A 15,839-nucleotide genomic window follows, 5' to 3' on the forward strand; every position below is an offset into this window, starting at 1 on the left:
GTCTCAGTTTCTCTTTCTGTGAAATGAGAAGGCCAGATGAGCCTAGAGTCTCTAAGGATCTTCCGGCGCCTGTTACTACAGCCTCCGGGACCTGGTTTGGGACTACCCCCACCCCACATGAGGGGAGGGGGAGAGAATGGGGTAAGGGCAAGGTTGAGTGTGTTGGGCCCCCAAGTCCTGTTCTTGGCCTGTGTTCTCGAATCACAGTTGGAACTGCAGCCGCTCGAGCACTTACAGAGTGCATGGCGCTCTGTGCCAAGCCTTTAATATGCAACATTACGTATTCCTCATAATTCTTACATCCTCGTGAGGGAATAGGTATTATCCTTATTTCACAGGAGTTCAGGGAGTGAATTGACTTGACCAAAGTCACACAGCTAGGAAGTGGCTGGATTCTAAGCCAGGTCTGTCTGCCTCCAAAGCCCAGACTCAGCTAAAAGGGGGAGACTCCACCCCATAGGTACTGAGGTGCCCACATTGCTTAGCCCTTACCTGCAGAACCTGCCTGACCCCTGCTGGGTGAGCTCAGAGCTCTGGGCTGTTCAGGCTGGGGAGGTGGGGGACAGGCTCTGTGGGTGCCCACTGGTTCCAGTAAGGGGAGAAAGAAGCAGAAGGAGCAACTTGGGGGTCAGGGCCTCACAGGGAGTTTCTCCAGAGGGCCAGCCCCACCTGCCTATGCTCAGTGCAAGAGCTGGGCACTGAAAGGCAGCCCTAGGTATGTGGCCAATTTGGACCTCACTTTCTCCATCTGTAAAGCATGGGTTTAGAGTAGTTGAGTACAGACATTCCTTGGCCTGTGGGTGAGTGGCTAAGGTTGGTGATGGGGTCAAGGGTTAGAGGAGGGGTTGGGTAGTAGTGGCTGAGCCTGCGGAGGGAGAATTTGGGTCAGGAACAGCTTGGATCCTGGGCTGGCTGTTTGACAGCAACTATTTTAGATGAAGGGACTGAGGTTGGAGAGGTTCAAAGGCTTGTCTGGGGCTGGACAGCTAGTATGGCAGAGACTGAAGGGCAAAATGGATGGGAAGACCTAGAGAACAACATCCAGGCAGATGCCAGTTGGAATCCTGGCTTGACCACTTAACTAGTCTTGGAGATGTGAAGTGAGCGGCCAAGAACACACAGAGAGGAGTCCCTTCACCTCACTGTCCTCATCTGTAAAATGGGAAGAGTAATAATTTTGCCTTTGTCCACTTCCGGGGTCATTGTGAAGGTCAAAGGAGATGTGGCATTTGTGGGATCAGGTGAGAATGTGGGTGCTGGTTATTTTTCAGTCCAAAGCTGCACTTCTGGGTGTGTGTTTGTGGGGAGGGAGCATTTCTGACAGCAGTGCTGCTGAGATGCTTTACCCTGGGGTGATGCACTGGAGAACAACCCTAAGAATGTCACCACTATTTATTGAGTAATTTGTTACCATACACCAGGCACTGGGCTCAGAGCTTCACCTCTCGCTGTCTCCTTTAGTCTCTACCTTCTCAGGTAGATGGTGGCCTGACCCACACCAGATCTCTCTGAAACCCATGCTTACAGCTCCCTGTGATAACAGTAGCTAAGATTTATGAAGTTTGCTGTGTTACTGTGTGCCAAGCATTGTTCAAAATGTTTTACATATATTAACTTACTTAATCTTCACAACAACCCTGGAGGTGGGTACTAATACGCTCTGCATTTTACAGATGAAAATCTGAGACACAGAGAAGTCAAGAAATAGGCCCAATGTCACCAAGCTAGTACATGGTAGAGCCAGGGTATGACCCCGAGTTCTCAAGTCTCCTCCTTGAAGCACTCACCACAGTTGTAATTCAGTTATTATTTATGAGATTGCTTCCTCACTGACTGTAGGGTTCCATGAGGGCAGGGACCAACACCTGGCACACAGTAGGTACTCAGCTAATGTTTGTCTGCAGGGATCCTGCTGCCTCCAGTGGGCTGAGCCCATGGAGACCCGATGAGCTCAGGGTAGATTATCAGATTATCAGACTGCTGACTAAGACGGTATCTGCCCCAAAGAGCCCCGGAGGCAGAGGGAAGGGCAGGGTTTCCCCCCGGGCCCAGGCTCAGGCCAAAGAGGGGCCCCAAAGACTTGTTTGTTGGCTGTGCTTGTATCTCACTGCTGTCCTTTGCTTCCATGTGCCACTGCGGCGATGACTCCACGGCTTCTCCCCCAATGGCTGCGTGACCCCATGGCTGCTTCTGGGTGAGTACTGGTTTGGCTAAGTAACTGCCACATGGGCTTTATTCTAATGCGCGTCCTGTGGCTCTGAGGCCACTGGGAGGTGTAGAGGGAGTCCCGGGGTGGGGGAGGAAGAGCTGAGGGAAAATCCTAACTCTGAAGTTAGGATCCTATCACAACCAGCTGACTTCTTTCCAGACTCCTGACACACTGATGCAGTGATTTTTGCATCTGGTTTTAGCCACTGATGGGTGGCTCTTTGCGTCTCCATTTTGCATCTGTAAAGTGGGAATATTAACACCTACCTGACACAAGTATGTTTATTCTTTTATTCTCGTAAGCCCCACGAGGGCCGGGATGTTTATTCACCTGTGCACTGCTGTATCCCAGCACCGAGGATAGAGTGGCTCATAGTAGGTACGCAATGAATATTTCTGAATGAAAGAAAATATTAATTCAGCATCACTATGCACCCGTCGTTGTGCTGTGTATTGGATTAAATGGCTAATGCATATGAAGTGCCCAGCCTTAGAGGGGCTCAGTGAGCATGAGTCCCCTCTTTGCTCCCCAGATTGTGCATTCCTTGGGGGCCAGGTCTCTGTTAAGTGAGTTCTGGGTCCTCCGAACTGAGTGTGGGATCAAGTACCAAGGAGGCATCAGTCAGCAGAGAGAGGGGCCTAGGCAGCGAGACTCAGGGCCTCTGCTTAGGCCTGGGGAAGGAGTGGCAGAGCCTCTGGATTTCATCAGAAGGGTGGGTCGGCTGGGGAGGTCTGGGGCTGAAGGAGGGAGGGATGAGGAGGAGGGACTCTGCCTCCTAGGACTGCCACTTTCCTAGCTGTGTGATCTTGGATAAGTCACTAACCTCTCTGAGTCTTGGAGACCTCATCTGCGACATGCATATCATAGCACTTGCCCCACACGGGCGTGGGAAGGAGCCAGTGAGAAGTGCGGGGCACAGGGCCCTGCTTGGTAGCTGTTGGTTTTCTCCCAGGCCTGGGCTCATTCTGGGAGAGGACTAAGTAAAGTGTTCCTCTTTTTGGCTACTTTCTCCTACTTTTAACTTCCCACCTGGGTGGAACTAGACTCTAGGAGTCAGGAACCCCAGACTCCCCAGCAGGCTGGCCAGGGCCCAGGGATAAGGGCTGGCTTCTGCCCAGTGTGGAAGTAGCTGAGTGGAGGTCCCAGCTCTGCCATTTTTTGCTGTGTGACTTGGTTCAGTAAACCACCTTCTCTGGGCCTCAGTTACCTCACCTGTAAAATAGGGTTAATAAAGCATACTTCCCTTGAAGGATTATTCAGTGAGCAAATGGGTGGAGTAGGAATCATCATCACTATTACTATTTGGCCCTGGCTGAGGAGGCTCCAGGGAGGGCCCTGGAGAATTGCATCCCACCTTGGCCGAGGGATCCTGAGACTCTCTAGTCATCATATGTACTATTGCCACTTATTGGATATTTTTCATATGCTGGGCTGGTTGTTTTGTTATTTTAGACACATTATCTCATCTAGTCCTCCCAGTGACCCTATGAGGTAGGCATTATGGCCTCAACTTTATGGATGAGGGAATTGGTGTAGAGTAAATCAAGTGAGTTACCTAGAGTCACATGGTTATTTAGGGGTGGAGCTGGGGCTCAGACCCAAATCTGCTCACCCTAAGGCCGCAATTATTAGTGTGAAACCCTCTCACTTCCCCAAAGGAGGCAGAGGCTGGGTCTGGGTCTTCTCTGTCCATCTCCATTGCCCAGCACAGTACTGGTGGGGGCTGCTGGGCTGTTTGCTGAATATATAGATACACACACACACACACACACACTCACATACGTGCATGCGCGCGCGCACACACGCGCACACACACGTGCACACACACACACACACACACACACGCACAGTACCCCCACCCAGCCTGGTGCTCCAAGAGTTTTCAAGAAAGAAGAGAACAGAAAGCAGGAGAAGGCCTGCCAGTGTAGTTGTTGAGAGTCAGACAGACCTGGCTTTGAATCCTGCATCTATCGCTTACTAGTTGTGTGACCTTGGGCAAGACATTTAACCTCGTAGAGACTTAGTTTGCTTATCTGTAAAATGGGGATAGAAAAAGAAACTACCTACCTCTTAAGAGTTCTTATGAGGATTACATAATGCACATAAGGCACATGGTGAGTACTCAATGATAGTAATTATTGTTATTATAGTTATAATTATGAGTATTATTTTGGGATTACAAAGATATCCCTCTTGAGACAATGGAGACCAGGCCTGGGAGGAACCCGCTGGGGACAGGCAGGTAGTAACCAATCTAACAGGTTCTGAAAGTCACCTGCATATAGGGAGGGAGGAGGCCTCTTGGAAGTAGGAATGTACCTCCCTTTCCTAGCCATCTGCTTTCATTCATACCCACTCTGTGCCAGGCCCTGTGCTGGGCATGGGGCACAGAGGTGAATCTGTGTCACCTCTGCCCCCAACTGCCTCCTCGCCTGGGAGCTCAGAGTCTGGTTGGGGAGGAGGACACAGAAACTACCAACTCCACCTTTGATTGAAGCACTAAAGTGTGAACTGTGAACATCTCCTCAGGCAAAGACCAGGAGAAAGGGCATTCCTAGTGGAAGGAACTGCTTTGCCAAGGTACTGAGCCGTGACCTGCACTTGGGGGGATGCGGCTGGAGAGACAGGCTCAGGGGAGTTAGGGAACTTGGCCCAGAGGCCATGGGGGACCATTGGGTATGAAGCAGGGGAATGGCGTGGCCAGGCTTTTATTTCGGAAGGATCACCTTGTGTGGAGGACAGAGAGGAGGGAAGGGGCAGGGGCAACTCTCCAGGTGAGTGATGCTGAGGCATAGGGCCTGGGGCTGAGCCACGGAATGGGGAGCAGCGGGGGGTTGTGAGCTCTGTCCAGGAAGCAGAGCCAGCAGGGCGAGCTAAACTGCAGTGGGCAGGGTGAGGTCTTAGGTCTGGGGGTGATGGGGCCTGCTGGGGTCTCTGGCTGAGGGACACAGCTGGGTCAGGGGGTAAAAGCCACTTGTCTGCTCCTTGCCACCTTCTGCCTCAGTTTCCCTAGGGCCCATGCCCCCTACTTCTGCCTTGAGGGTCCCTTGTGGTGAACCTGGTAGGTCTAGCAGGGAAGACAGCTCTTTGGGGTGGAGGCTGGACAGGGGCTGTGAGGTGCAGACAAGCCTTGGGTTCTAGCCCTGCCAGTGTCACTGAATGTCTGTGTGGCCCCTGGACGTCACTCCCTCTCTTGCCCTGTTGTCCGCGCCTTGAGAGAGAGGACAAGAAAACCTGTTTTGCCTTCCTCAAAGTTTCAGTGATAAAATACAAGTATAGACAACATACATCTATTGAGCATGGACTGTGTACTAGGTTCTGGGGGCACAAAGATGACTCGGAGGGGGTTCTTGCCCTTCAGGAAGCATGAAGCACTTCAGAGCGAGCCCAGCCCAGCAGGTGCTTAACTCTAAGCCTCAGGGGAAGAGACAGCTAAGCTGGGACTTGAAGGATGAATAACAGCTCTCTAGGTGGGCAGTGGAGGGAACAGATTTCTAGGCATAGGCAAGAGCGTGCGTGAAGGCTTGAACCTACACGATGTGCTTGGGTCCTAAGTACGTAGTTTGGTATGGCCGGAGCAAAAAGGGAGAGGTAGGTGGTGATGGGAGGTGAGGATGGACAGGGAAGCAGACCTAGATCACACATTGCTTTGGAGATGATCGCTTGCTACTCTCTCCTTCCTGCATCTTCATAACTGCCTGCTCCCTTCATAGAGACTGCCAGCGCCCTTTCCACCCTCCTCCTCTCCCATCCCCCCTCCTTCCCTCCTTGTCCCTTCTTACCCCCACTCTAGTCACACCCAGTGGCTGCCTCTCTCAGGAGTTAACAACCTGGGTTCCCTGCTGGCTCTGCCACTTATAAGTTGTGTGGCCTTCGGTCATTTGCCCTCTCTGAACCTCAGTTTCCACCTCAGTAAAATGGGGACAGCAGCCTTCCTCACAGGGAAGGGTGGAGGCTTCAATGAGGTGATCTCCACAAATGGCCTTGTACAGTGTCTGAATGTAATGTGCACCCATCAGAAGCAACTCTACTTAAATCATCATGCTTTGGACTCCTTGGTCTCTCTGGTCCCACCCACTGCTTCCCCTGCCTCTCCTGACAGTGAGCTCTGGCCAGCAAAGGAAGGAAAGGATTAAGAAACAAGCCCAATCTCCAGAGGGGTCCTGGCCCACTGCCGAGCTTGCTCCCTCTTACCCCTTGCCCCGCCTTGGCCTCAGGCCCAAGGATGCTCAGTCTTGAGGGCAGGGCTCTCCCCAACTCCCCACCCTAGAGGCCCCTCCTGGGCTAGAGGCCAAAGCCAGCAGCAGAGTGATGTCCCGTATCTGTGGGAGGCCCCATAGTCTGGGCAGAACTGGATCCCTGAGCCTCGTGGATTTTACAGCAAAGGCTGGTGACCAAGTCCCTTTTGGCACAGACGCAGGAACCTCAGATCAGAGCAGGTGGCTGATGGCGCAAGGTCATGCAGCAGGAACCTAGGTCTCCGGACCCTTTTTGTACTATCCTGTGAATGGTTTTGACGTTGGCTATCATTTCACCTCCCTGAGCCTCAGTTTCCTCTGCTGTGGAATGGGGCTGATTTTACTGTGAGGATTGGCAATAACGTAGATAAAGCACTTGGTCCAGGGTTCAGCATTATGAGGCCTCAGTGGTAGGTAGCAACTGTGACTGCTGTCGTAACTGCTGCCTCTGAGAACCTTCTTCTGCCCTACCTCTTCCCAGTCTAGGAACCTGGAGTATTTGATACAGTTTCTTGTTGAACTGATGACACCCAATAAACTGGTTTTAAAGCCAGAGGCTCAGCATCTTTTGCCCCCTCTCCCCCACCTCCCCCTTCCTAGTTGGCTAGAACACTCTATCCTCACCCTTGGCCTGATTTTGGCCTCTGCCCCTTGCCCATCTCTGCCCTCCTGGCACCAAGCCTGCATGGTCTCTCTTCCAGGAGCCACATGAGGACAGAGTTTCCCTTCCGCAGCCTCCTCTGATCAAATGCCACTGCCAGTACTTTGAAAAGCAGAGTCAGAAGGGTCTTGCATTACCCAGGCCTCAGCTGATTTTACTGTGGAGACAGTTGAGGGCTGAGGGGACAGAGGTGGACTCTGAGTTCCCTGGAACTGCCCTCAGGCAGCCAAGACGACACTAAGACTTTTGCAGAGGCCGTGAAATAGGCCTAGAAGGGCAAACCTGGTCCACAGCCCCAAATGTGGAAGAGTAGAAGGACCACCAGACTGGGGGCTGGAGGGCTGTGGCCCTTACCCAGCTCTTCCTGACCTCTCTGAGCCTCTGTCTTCTGTTTTCTAAAAGGAAGGGGATGGATTGATGTCAGAGGTTTCTACTAACATTACAGGATTAAAAGAAGGGCCAACAGAGCTCAGTTTGAGTCGCAGTTTCATCACTGACCAGCTGTGGGACCTCTAGCAAGTTGTTTTACCTCAGTGAGCTTTAGTTTTCTCATTTACAAAATGGGAAAAATATTAGCACCTTCTCATAGGTACTTAAGGGCTAAATTAGATAATTCAGGTAGAGTACTCCATCCATAGCTGGCACACTGCAATTTTTGTTGTTGTTATTCTTAGATTAGCAGAGGCAAGAAGAAATCAGCCAAGGCCAGTTAGGAAGCAGTTCACGGAGAAGGCAGGGCTTGAGAATGTGCAGGATTCGTCTGTTCATTCATTCACTCAACACATATGTATTTAGGATTTGCACAGACAGGGCATAGAGAAGAGGAGCAGGGAGGCTGGAGAAAGCTGGAGGCAAGCAGACCTGCCTATTCTAGATGTGTGATGTGGGATCATTACTTCTCTTCTGTGGGTCTCATTCCCTCAACTGTAAAGTGGTGAGAAAAGTGAGCATAATCCTTACCTCCAGAATTGTCCTAAGATGCAAGAGTTCATGTACACAGTGGGTGATCAGTCTGTCTGATGCCTTTTCTCTCCCAGCTCTGTTAATGACTAGAGGTATGATCTCAGGCAGCAAGTCCTTGAATCCACCAACCACACTTCCACCCCAGGGCCTTTGCACTTGCTGGTCCTTTGACCTGGAACACTCTACCCCCAGATCCTTTCACGACTTGTTCTCTCATCTCCTCAATGTTTTTTGTTTACACGTCACCTGCTCAGTAAGGCCTTTCCTGACTACTCTGTTTAACAGTGTGGCACTACGACCCCAACACTCCCTATCCTCCCTCCTGGCTTATTTTTCTCCACAGCACTTATCACTTTTTGACATACAATATTTTATAGAATATTTGCTCATTGTTTGACTCCCCCCACTGGAATGTAAGCTCAGTGACGATGGTAATATTTGTCTGTCTTGTTCAATGTTATATCCCTTGTACCTAGAAGAGTGTGTGGTTCATAGTAGGTGCTCAGTAAATATTTGTGGAGTGAATTAGTGAATAAATGAAGCCTCTTCTCTCTGGGTGTAGCACTATTCTGAGCACACACACACACACACACACACACACAATAGATTCTCAATAAATAATTGTATGAGTGGTCATCATCTCCATCTGCCAGATAATACCTTGGTTGGGTCAACCCTGAAGCCCTTTAGCTTCTGACATTTTCTGCCAGGGCATCATTTCAGCTGGAGTGCCCAGATCTTTTGTTCCTGAGTCTGAGCTATGCAGAATTTCTGGTTGGGACTCTTTGGCTGTTGCGCCCACATGGTTATTATGTCATTATTGATAATTAGCACTTAGGCCCAGAGGATTGAGCTTTTTGTTTTTCAGCAGAAATCACAGCAAAGAGCTGTGCTAGCCAGCAGGGGCCCAGGCCTGGAGTGGCTTCCTCTATAACTACCCCCTTCCCAGCTATGGGTCCATGGCTTAGGAAGACCAAGACAGAGGTGCCCAAAGCTAGGGGCACCTGCAGACCAGCTCAATCGCTGTCTTCCCCAGGCAGTATTCTGCAGACTTTCTTCTCCCACACATGCTTGGCTCTCCATGCCTAGCCTGGTTTAGAGGGGGGTCCCCATGCCTCTGGGGGAGGTATAGTTCCCAAAGGTTCAGCTCACAGGGCCATTTTCTGGTGCCCAGGATTCAGGTATTATGGGTGGAGGAAATAACCCTATGTTTAAGACTCAGGAGCCTGGGTTCAAGTCCCTGCTTAGCTGCTGAGTTGTTGGGTCCCCGTAGGTACATCAGTACCTTTTGCTGGGCCTCAGCTTTCTCATTTGTCAAACAGAGATAAAGAGATAGACACCTGCTTGGCTTCACCAGGGAAGAGAGGCAGGTTAGTGTAGTGGGCAAGGATAGGGCTCTGGAGTCAGACACACTTGGTTTCCCCACTATACCCCTTCTTAGCTGTGTGACATTGGGCAAATTGCTTCACCTCTCTGACTTCAGTTCCCAAAGCTAAAGAATGGGGTTAAAATAGTACCCACTCCATAGGGTTGTTGTGACAACTAAATAAGGGAACGCAGGTAAAGGATCTAGGCACATAGAGAGTGCTCTTTACGCTGGTATTATTATAATGACCATTACAGGAATGCAGGCCATCTGTAAACTGTAAGACGGTACTAGCAATAAAGCCAGGAAGATGTGGGTTTGAATCCTTACTCTGACTCTTACTAACTGGGTGATCTGGGGTAAGTTTTTCACTTCTCTGAGATTCTGTTTCCTCATCTGTACAATGGGAATTAGAGTCATACTGTGTTCAAGGGGCTGTTGTAAAGGTTCAGTGACGTGTTGCATAAAGAGTACTTGGTACAATGGCTTGCAGATGTCATCCCCATTTTATAGATAAGGAAGAGAGGAGTAGTGACTCACCTGAACTCACATAGCATCTCAGTGGTGGAGCTTTGATTTGAACCTCGGTCTGCTTACCTTAAAAGCCCCCAATCCTTTTATCTCTTCTTGCCATCACCCAAATATGGGACAATGATGAAGGTGTTTGTTCTTGGTGCTACTGGTCTCATCTCATTCATCCCGTGATCCCCAGTGCCTACGCACAGGAGGTGCTCAGTAATGTCTGCTGGATGAAGAAAGCGGGGAGCAGCATGTCCTCAGTTCCAGGGAGCCTTTTGCCTTGGGATTTTTTTCTGCTTGGTTGATAGCAGAATAAAAATAAAAATAAACAATAAAAATCATACTTAGCACAGGTGTGGGCTTGTAATCTGAAGAACCCTTTGCACCTCCCACATAATTGATCCTTCTTGCTACCCTGGGTGATATCCTGGGTGGGTACCTCTATTTGATTGGTGTGGAAATGGGAGCCCAGAGAGGGTGTAATGGATGAAAATTTGCATCCTGCCCAAAATTCACATTGACGCCTTAATCCCAATGTGATGGTATTTGGAGATGGGGCCTTTGGGAGGTGATTAGGATTAGATGAGGTCACGAGGGAGGGGCCCTCATGATGGGATTAGTGTCCTTATGAGAAGGGATACCAGCGAGCTCCCCCTCTCTTTGCCATGTGAGGACATGAGAAGAGGTGGCTGTCTGCAAGCCAGGAAGAGAGCTCTTACCAGAATCTGACCAGGGTGTCACCCTGATCTTGGACTTCCAGCCTCCAGAACTGTGAGAATATAAGTTTCTGTTGCTTAAGCCACCCAGTCTATGGCATTTTGTTAAGGCAGACCGAGCTAAGAGAGAGGGTAAGTGACTTGCCCACAGTCACACAGTGAACTTATTGCAGAGCTGAGGCTGGACTTATTTGTAGTCATTTCTCTCTTTTTTCCCCGTGGAAAAACTCCCAGTCACTGGAAGGCTTAGAAATGGAGACTAGCTAAATGCTAGACAGACAGCTCAGGAACTGTCCTGCCACAGCAGCTTTGGAGGATCTTAGGGCAAGTCAAACCTGGCCATTTCTGGGTACCCAGTCTCCTCCTGCTTCCCCATAGCTCCTCCTCTGCCCTCTCCCAGGGGAGGGTTGGGCCAGGCTGACTTTAGCAGGTTTAGAAGGGGCTCAGCTAGCTGGTGGCACTGAGCCTGTTCCCATGTTTCTTGGGAAACCCTCTGGAGGGTTGCCTGCCTGAGGGATAAAGAATTAGTGGGTTAAGCTTGAGTGAGCTGGAGGCTTGGCTGGATCAGGGACATTAGGCATACCCCAGCTGGTGAGAGAAGGGGGTTGGGGAGGGTCATGGGAGGTCAGATTCTTGGGTCCCTCCTTGAATGGCCCAGGGCTCCAATCAGAAGCAGCCACAACAGCCTTTCCCTGGGGTCTTGGGACAGATGTTGATGTTGCTCTTTCATCTCATTTCCAAAGTGCTTTCCTGAGAGTGATATGAAAGCAGTGTGGAGCAGAGGACAGTGGTAGCAGATGGACTTCGTTTAAACTGTGTGACATTGGGCAAATCACCTAATGTCTCTAGACTGTAGTTTCTTCAACTGCAATTGAGGCTAATAACACTTTATGCGGCTAAGTGCATTAATGCATATAAAGTACTCAGTACGTGACTGGCACATAGTAAATATCTAATAAATGTAGTGGTCATTATATTTTTAATTTTTTTTAAATTTGTTATATTTTTGTGGTACGCGGGCCTCTCACCGTTGTGGCCTCTCCCGTTGTGGAGCACAGGCTCCGGACGCGCAGGCCCAGCGGCCATGGCTCATGGGCGCAGCCGCTCCGCGGCATGCGGGATCCACGCGGACCGGGGCACGAACCCGTGTCCACTGCATCGGCAGGCAGACTCTCAACCACTGCGCCAGGGAAGCTTGGTCATTATTTTTAATAATAAGTTATCTCTAAGGTCCCTTCCGGCTCAGACAGTCCTAGGTTATATGGCTGTACAGTTTAGCTTGGCCTCCAGCTTTGGACGAGAAATGTAGCTGCACTTAGAAGAAGGCAGTGAACAGAATCTGGAGTAGGGGTCAGAAAACTTGGGTTCAAGTTTGGGCTCTGCCGCCCCTGTGCTATGTGACCTCAGGCAAGTCTCCTCCAGTTTCTGGACCCATTTCCCAATATGTTTAAAATCAGCTTGGGCTTGATGATGTCTAAGGGCCTATCCAGTTCTAACATTTTGTGAATCTAGAGGCCTAAAGGAATACCCTACTAAACGGTCCACTGGGTCCTATTTTACAATTTCGACTTCCTTCCCTTCTGTCCCTTGTTTCTTGGAGTGTCTTCACAGCAGAAAGGACGTAACTTGCCAACTCCAATATATGGATTTTAATCATACTTAGCTGTTTCTGCTTTTACTGTGCACAGGGAACTCTTTAAAACAGAGCTTAATGCAATTTTTGTAAGCAAAGTGCATTCTGTCAAAGAGGTCAAAACATGCTCTTGTGTTTTCAAATGTGAAAGAGTATTCATTCATGGAATTGTCTTTCATTGCATCTGCTGATTTCTTTTGCTTTTATCTCAAAAAATGACCAGCACAGGCAGCTGTGTAGGTTATAATTAAAAAATATATGCTGCAGTCAGTGTGCTTGAAAAAATAATCATGGGTATGATTTAGATAAAAAGATATTTGTCAAGTATATAAGAGAGAAAAATGGGGGAAAAAAGGGAAAGAAAAAGAAAAAAGAAATAAAAAGAGAGAAAAATGGGAAATAACCTAAATGTCTAATAACATTTAGGTTTAATTAAATGATGGTACATCCACTTGAGGGCACTGTGGATGTCATAATATATTGTTAGGAGAAAAAAGTTGGTTCTGAAACAATATGATCTAAAGTTTAAAAAAGCATTAGGCTGAACCATATGCAATTGCTGATACTTGACCATTTTAACCTATAAAATCAGCAATTTCATATGACTTAATATATATAAACAAAAATGTACATCTGGGGGCTTCCCTGGTGGCGCAGTGGTTGAGAGTCCGCCTGCTGATGCAGGGGACGCGGGTTCGTGCCCCGGTCCGGGAAGATCCCACATGCCGCGGAGCGGCTGGGCCCGTGAGCCATGGCTGCTGAGCCTGCACGTCCAGAGCCTGTGCTCCACAATTGGAGAGGCCACAACAGCGAGAGGCCCGCGTACTGAAAAAAAAAAAAGAAAAAAAAAAAAAAAGTATATCTGTCAGGAGAGGTACTAGAAGGGAAATCTCCCACCAAAATATTGATGGTAGTTATTTCTGATTGATGGCTTTATGTTGATTAAAATTGTTTTTCTTAACTATATTTTCTGTGAACAATGCAAGCACTACTACTGAAAATAATCCCCTAGAAAGGTATACCACTGTATAAACAGCAATTTTTCCACCTTGTTATAGCTTGTTTGATTTATCATTTGTGTTTAAAAGGTCTAAAATGACTGCAATTTTATTACCATGGGCCAGATAGAAAGCTCTACTCTTTTTTTTTTGCCATACGTGGGCCTCTCACTGTTGTGGCCTCTCCCGTTGAGGAGCACAGGCTCTGGACTCGCAGGCCCAGCGGCCATGGCTCACGGACCTAGCTGCTCTGCAGCATGTGGGATCCTCCCGGACCAGGGCACGAACCCATGTCCCTTGCATCGGCAGGCGGACTCTCAACCACCGCACCACCAGGGAAGCCCGGAAAGCTCTACTCTTCATGTACTTTTGGTACCAGGATTGGTTTTTATTCAGTAGTGACTGTTCAGAACACTTTGCTGGTGGGCCCAGGTTTTCAAAGCCCTCTTCATCTCTTGCCACTCCCCACAACCGACAAATGTTTTCCATGAGCCCTACCACTGGGGCTTCAGGCCAGCTGTGTCCCTAATCTGCCCACGTCCCAGATTTGGGAATGGTTCAGACTCCCAACTGTTCCCCCACCCCACCCCGGCTTTCTTCCAATCTCATCTTTTCCAGGTCATTGGAGGCCCCATCTACTCTCCCTGGCCTTCCCCCCTGGTCACCACCTAATTTCACCATCTAATTTCACCCTCTTCTGTGCAGCTGGTGTTTGCTTTTTGCTGGAGCTCAGTTTGCAATGGGGAAGGATTAGGACCCTTTCATGTTGTCTTTTTTCTTTTTTTCCCTTAGTGCCCTTGACCGCTCCAGGGTCTGAGAGGCAGCTTGCAGGGCCTGTATTCCCTAGGAAGGAAAAGGAGGGGTGGTGGGGGAGGCAGAGGTGGGCTCAGCTGGCAGGCGGGATAGAGATGGCCCCTAGAGACCCCATCCTGGGGCTTGGAGCATGCATGGCACAGCCCTAACCCTGATGTGAGCATGGAGCAGCAGGCAGGGAGGGAGCTGAGTTTCTTCCTAGGAAATTAGCTTCAGAGATGGTGCTTGGGACCTTTACCCTGTACTCAATGGCAGTCTCTGCAGGGTGAGCTGGGACCGGATGTCTGGTATGTAGAGGCCTCTTCTGAGAGGGCAGATGGGCACAGGAGTAAGGGTAGTTTCTCTGCCTTTGGGTTGGGCATTACTTTTCCTCTCACCCCCTACTATGTGTTGGGCCCTGCTATACTCAAGCATCTGGCACTTAGCCTAACAGGTGATGGTGTGTACCTAACTAATAACAAAAATCCCTCATGTGTGGAGAGTACTTTACAGTTTACAAAGCCCTTTCATCTCCAGGCTAAGAATGAAAAGCGAGGACTGGATTTGAAACCTTTAAGATTCTAAAGCCTGTGTCAACAGTTTTGGTGTGGTGTTGCACGGCACTCTGCATTTGAGTGGTTTACATCTGCCTTATGTCTGGCTGTTTTCTGCTAGCCTAAGATCCCCACTTTTTTTTCAGGGTGATGATTATTAAATACTACACACTCCAATGAAGCCTCTTTAAGTACAGTGTGTCATTGCCTAGCACTTCATGGCATAGAGAATCTTGGTTTTCATGAATCTGTATTTGCTGGAAAACACAGAGATGGTAGTGGTGAGCTGTCTTGTGATTGATCTTCAGGATTTATCTTTCATGGCACCAGATTTCCAGGTCTGATAGGTGAAGGAAGCCTCTGAGGCACAGAGGTGGTAGAGCTAGAGCTCCCGAACCTGAGGACCTGAGGCAGGGGACCAGAATATTCGAGAACAGATGCTTCACCCCTAGTACACAGAATGACCTGGGCCAAGTCACCTGACCTAACTAAGCCTCAGCTTCCTTATATATAACATGGGGATAACTCATTCGCTCGTTCAGCAAATACTTATTGAGTGTGCACTGTTTTGGGAGATGAGCAAGAGGACGAAGTCCCTGCCCTCCTGGAGCTTGCAGTCTAGTGAGTCTAAACTGAAGCAATTTATTGAGAGGGACAAATAAGTAAATATATAGTAGAAAGTCAGGTAGAAGTGCCATGAAAAAAAATTAAAGCAGGGCAAGGGTGTGTAAGTGGAGGCTGTTTCAGATAGGGTAGTCAGGTGGTCCTCAAGGGTCTCTTATGATGTTTCAAACAGATAACCATGTAATATGCTCAGCTCGGTGCAGGCAATTGAGTGCTTACCAAATATATTATGATATCAGCGAGCCCCACACCTCTCAGTCCATATTTTAGTCTCCAGATAGCAGTAGTAATTAACACTTAGGTAGATCTTACTGCGAGCTAGGCACTGTTCTAAGCCCTTTACATATATATATATATTTTTTTAATTAATTAATTAATTTTTGGCTGCATTGGGTCTTCGTTGCTGCCGTGGGCTTTTCTCTAGCTGTGGCGAGCGGGGGCTACTCTTCATTGTGGTGTGCGGGTTTCTCATTGCGGTGGCTTCTCTTGTTGTGGAGCATGGGCTCTAGGTATGCAGGCTTCAGTAGTTGTGGCTCATGGGCTCAGTAGTTGTGGCTCATGGGCTA

The 15,839-nt window shown here is 49.1% G+C and overlaps 1 protein-coding gene across 3 annotated transcripts in view; it reads left to right on the forward strand.

Annotated features, from left to right (window-relative positions):
- Positions 1–15,839, forward strand: part of EPB41 (erythrocyte membrane protein band 4.1) — a 203,729-nt gene that overhangs the window by 2,766 nt on the left and 185,124 nt on the right. The gene's annotated exons all lie outside the window — the stretch shown is intronic.

The sequence above is a fragment of the Phocoena sinus genome, chromosome 1, assembly GCF_008692025.1.
Source record: "Phocoena sinus isolate mPhoSin1 chromosome 1, mPhoSin1.pri, whole genome shotgun sequence".
Taxonomy (NCBI): domain Eukaryota; kingdom Metazoa; phylum Chordata; class Mammalia; order Artiodactyla; family Phocoenidae; genus Phocoena; species Phocoena sinus.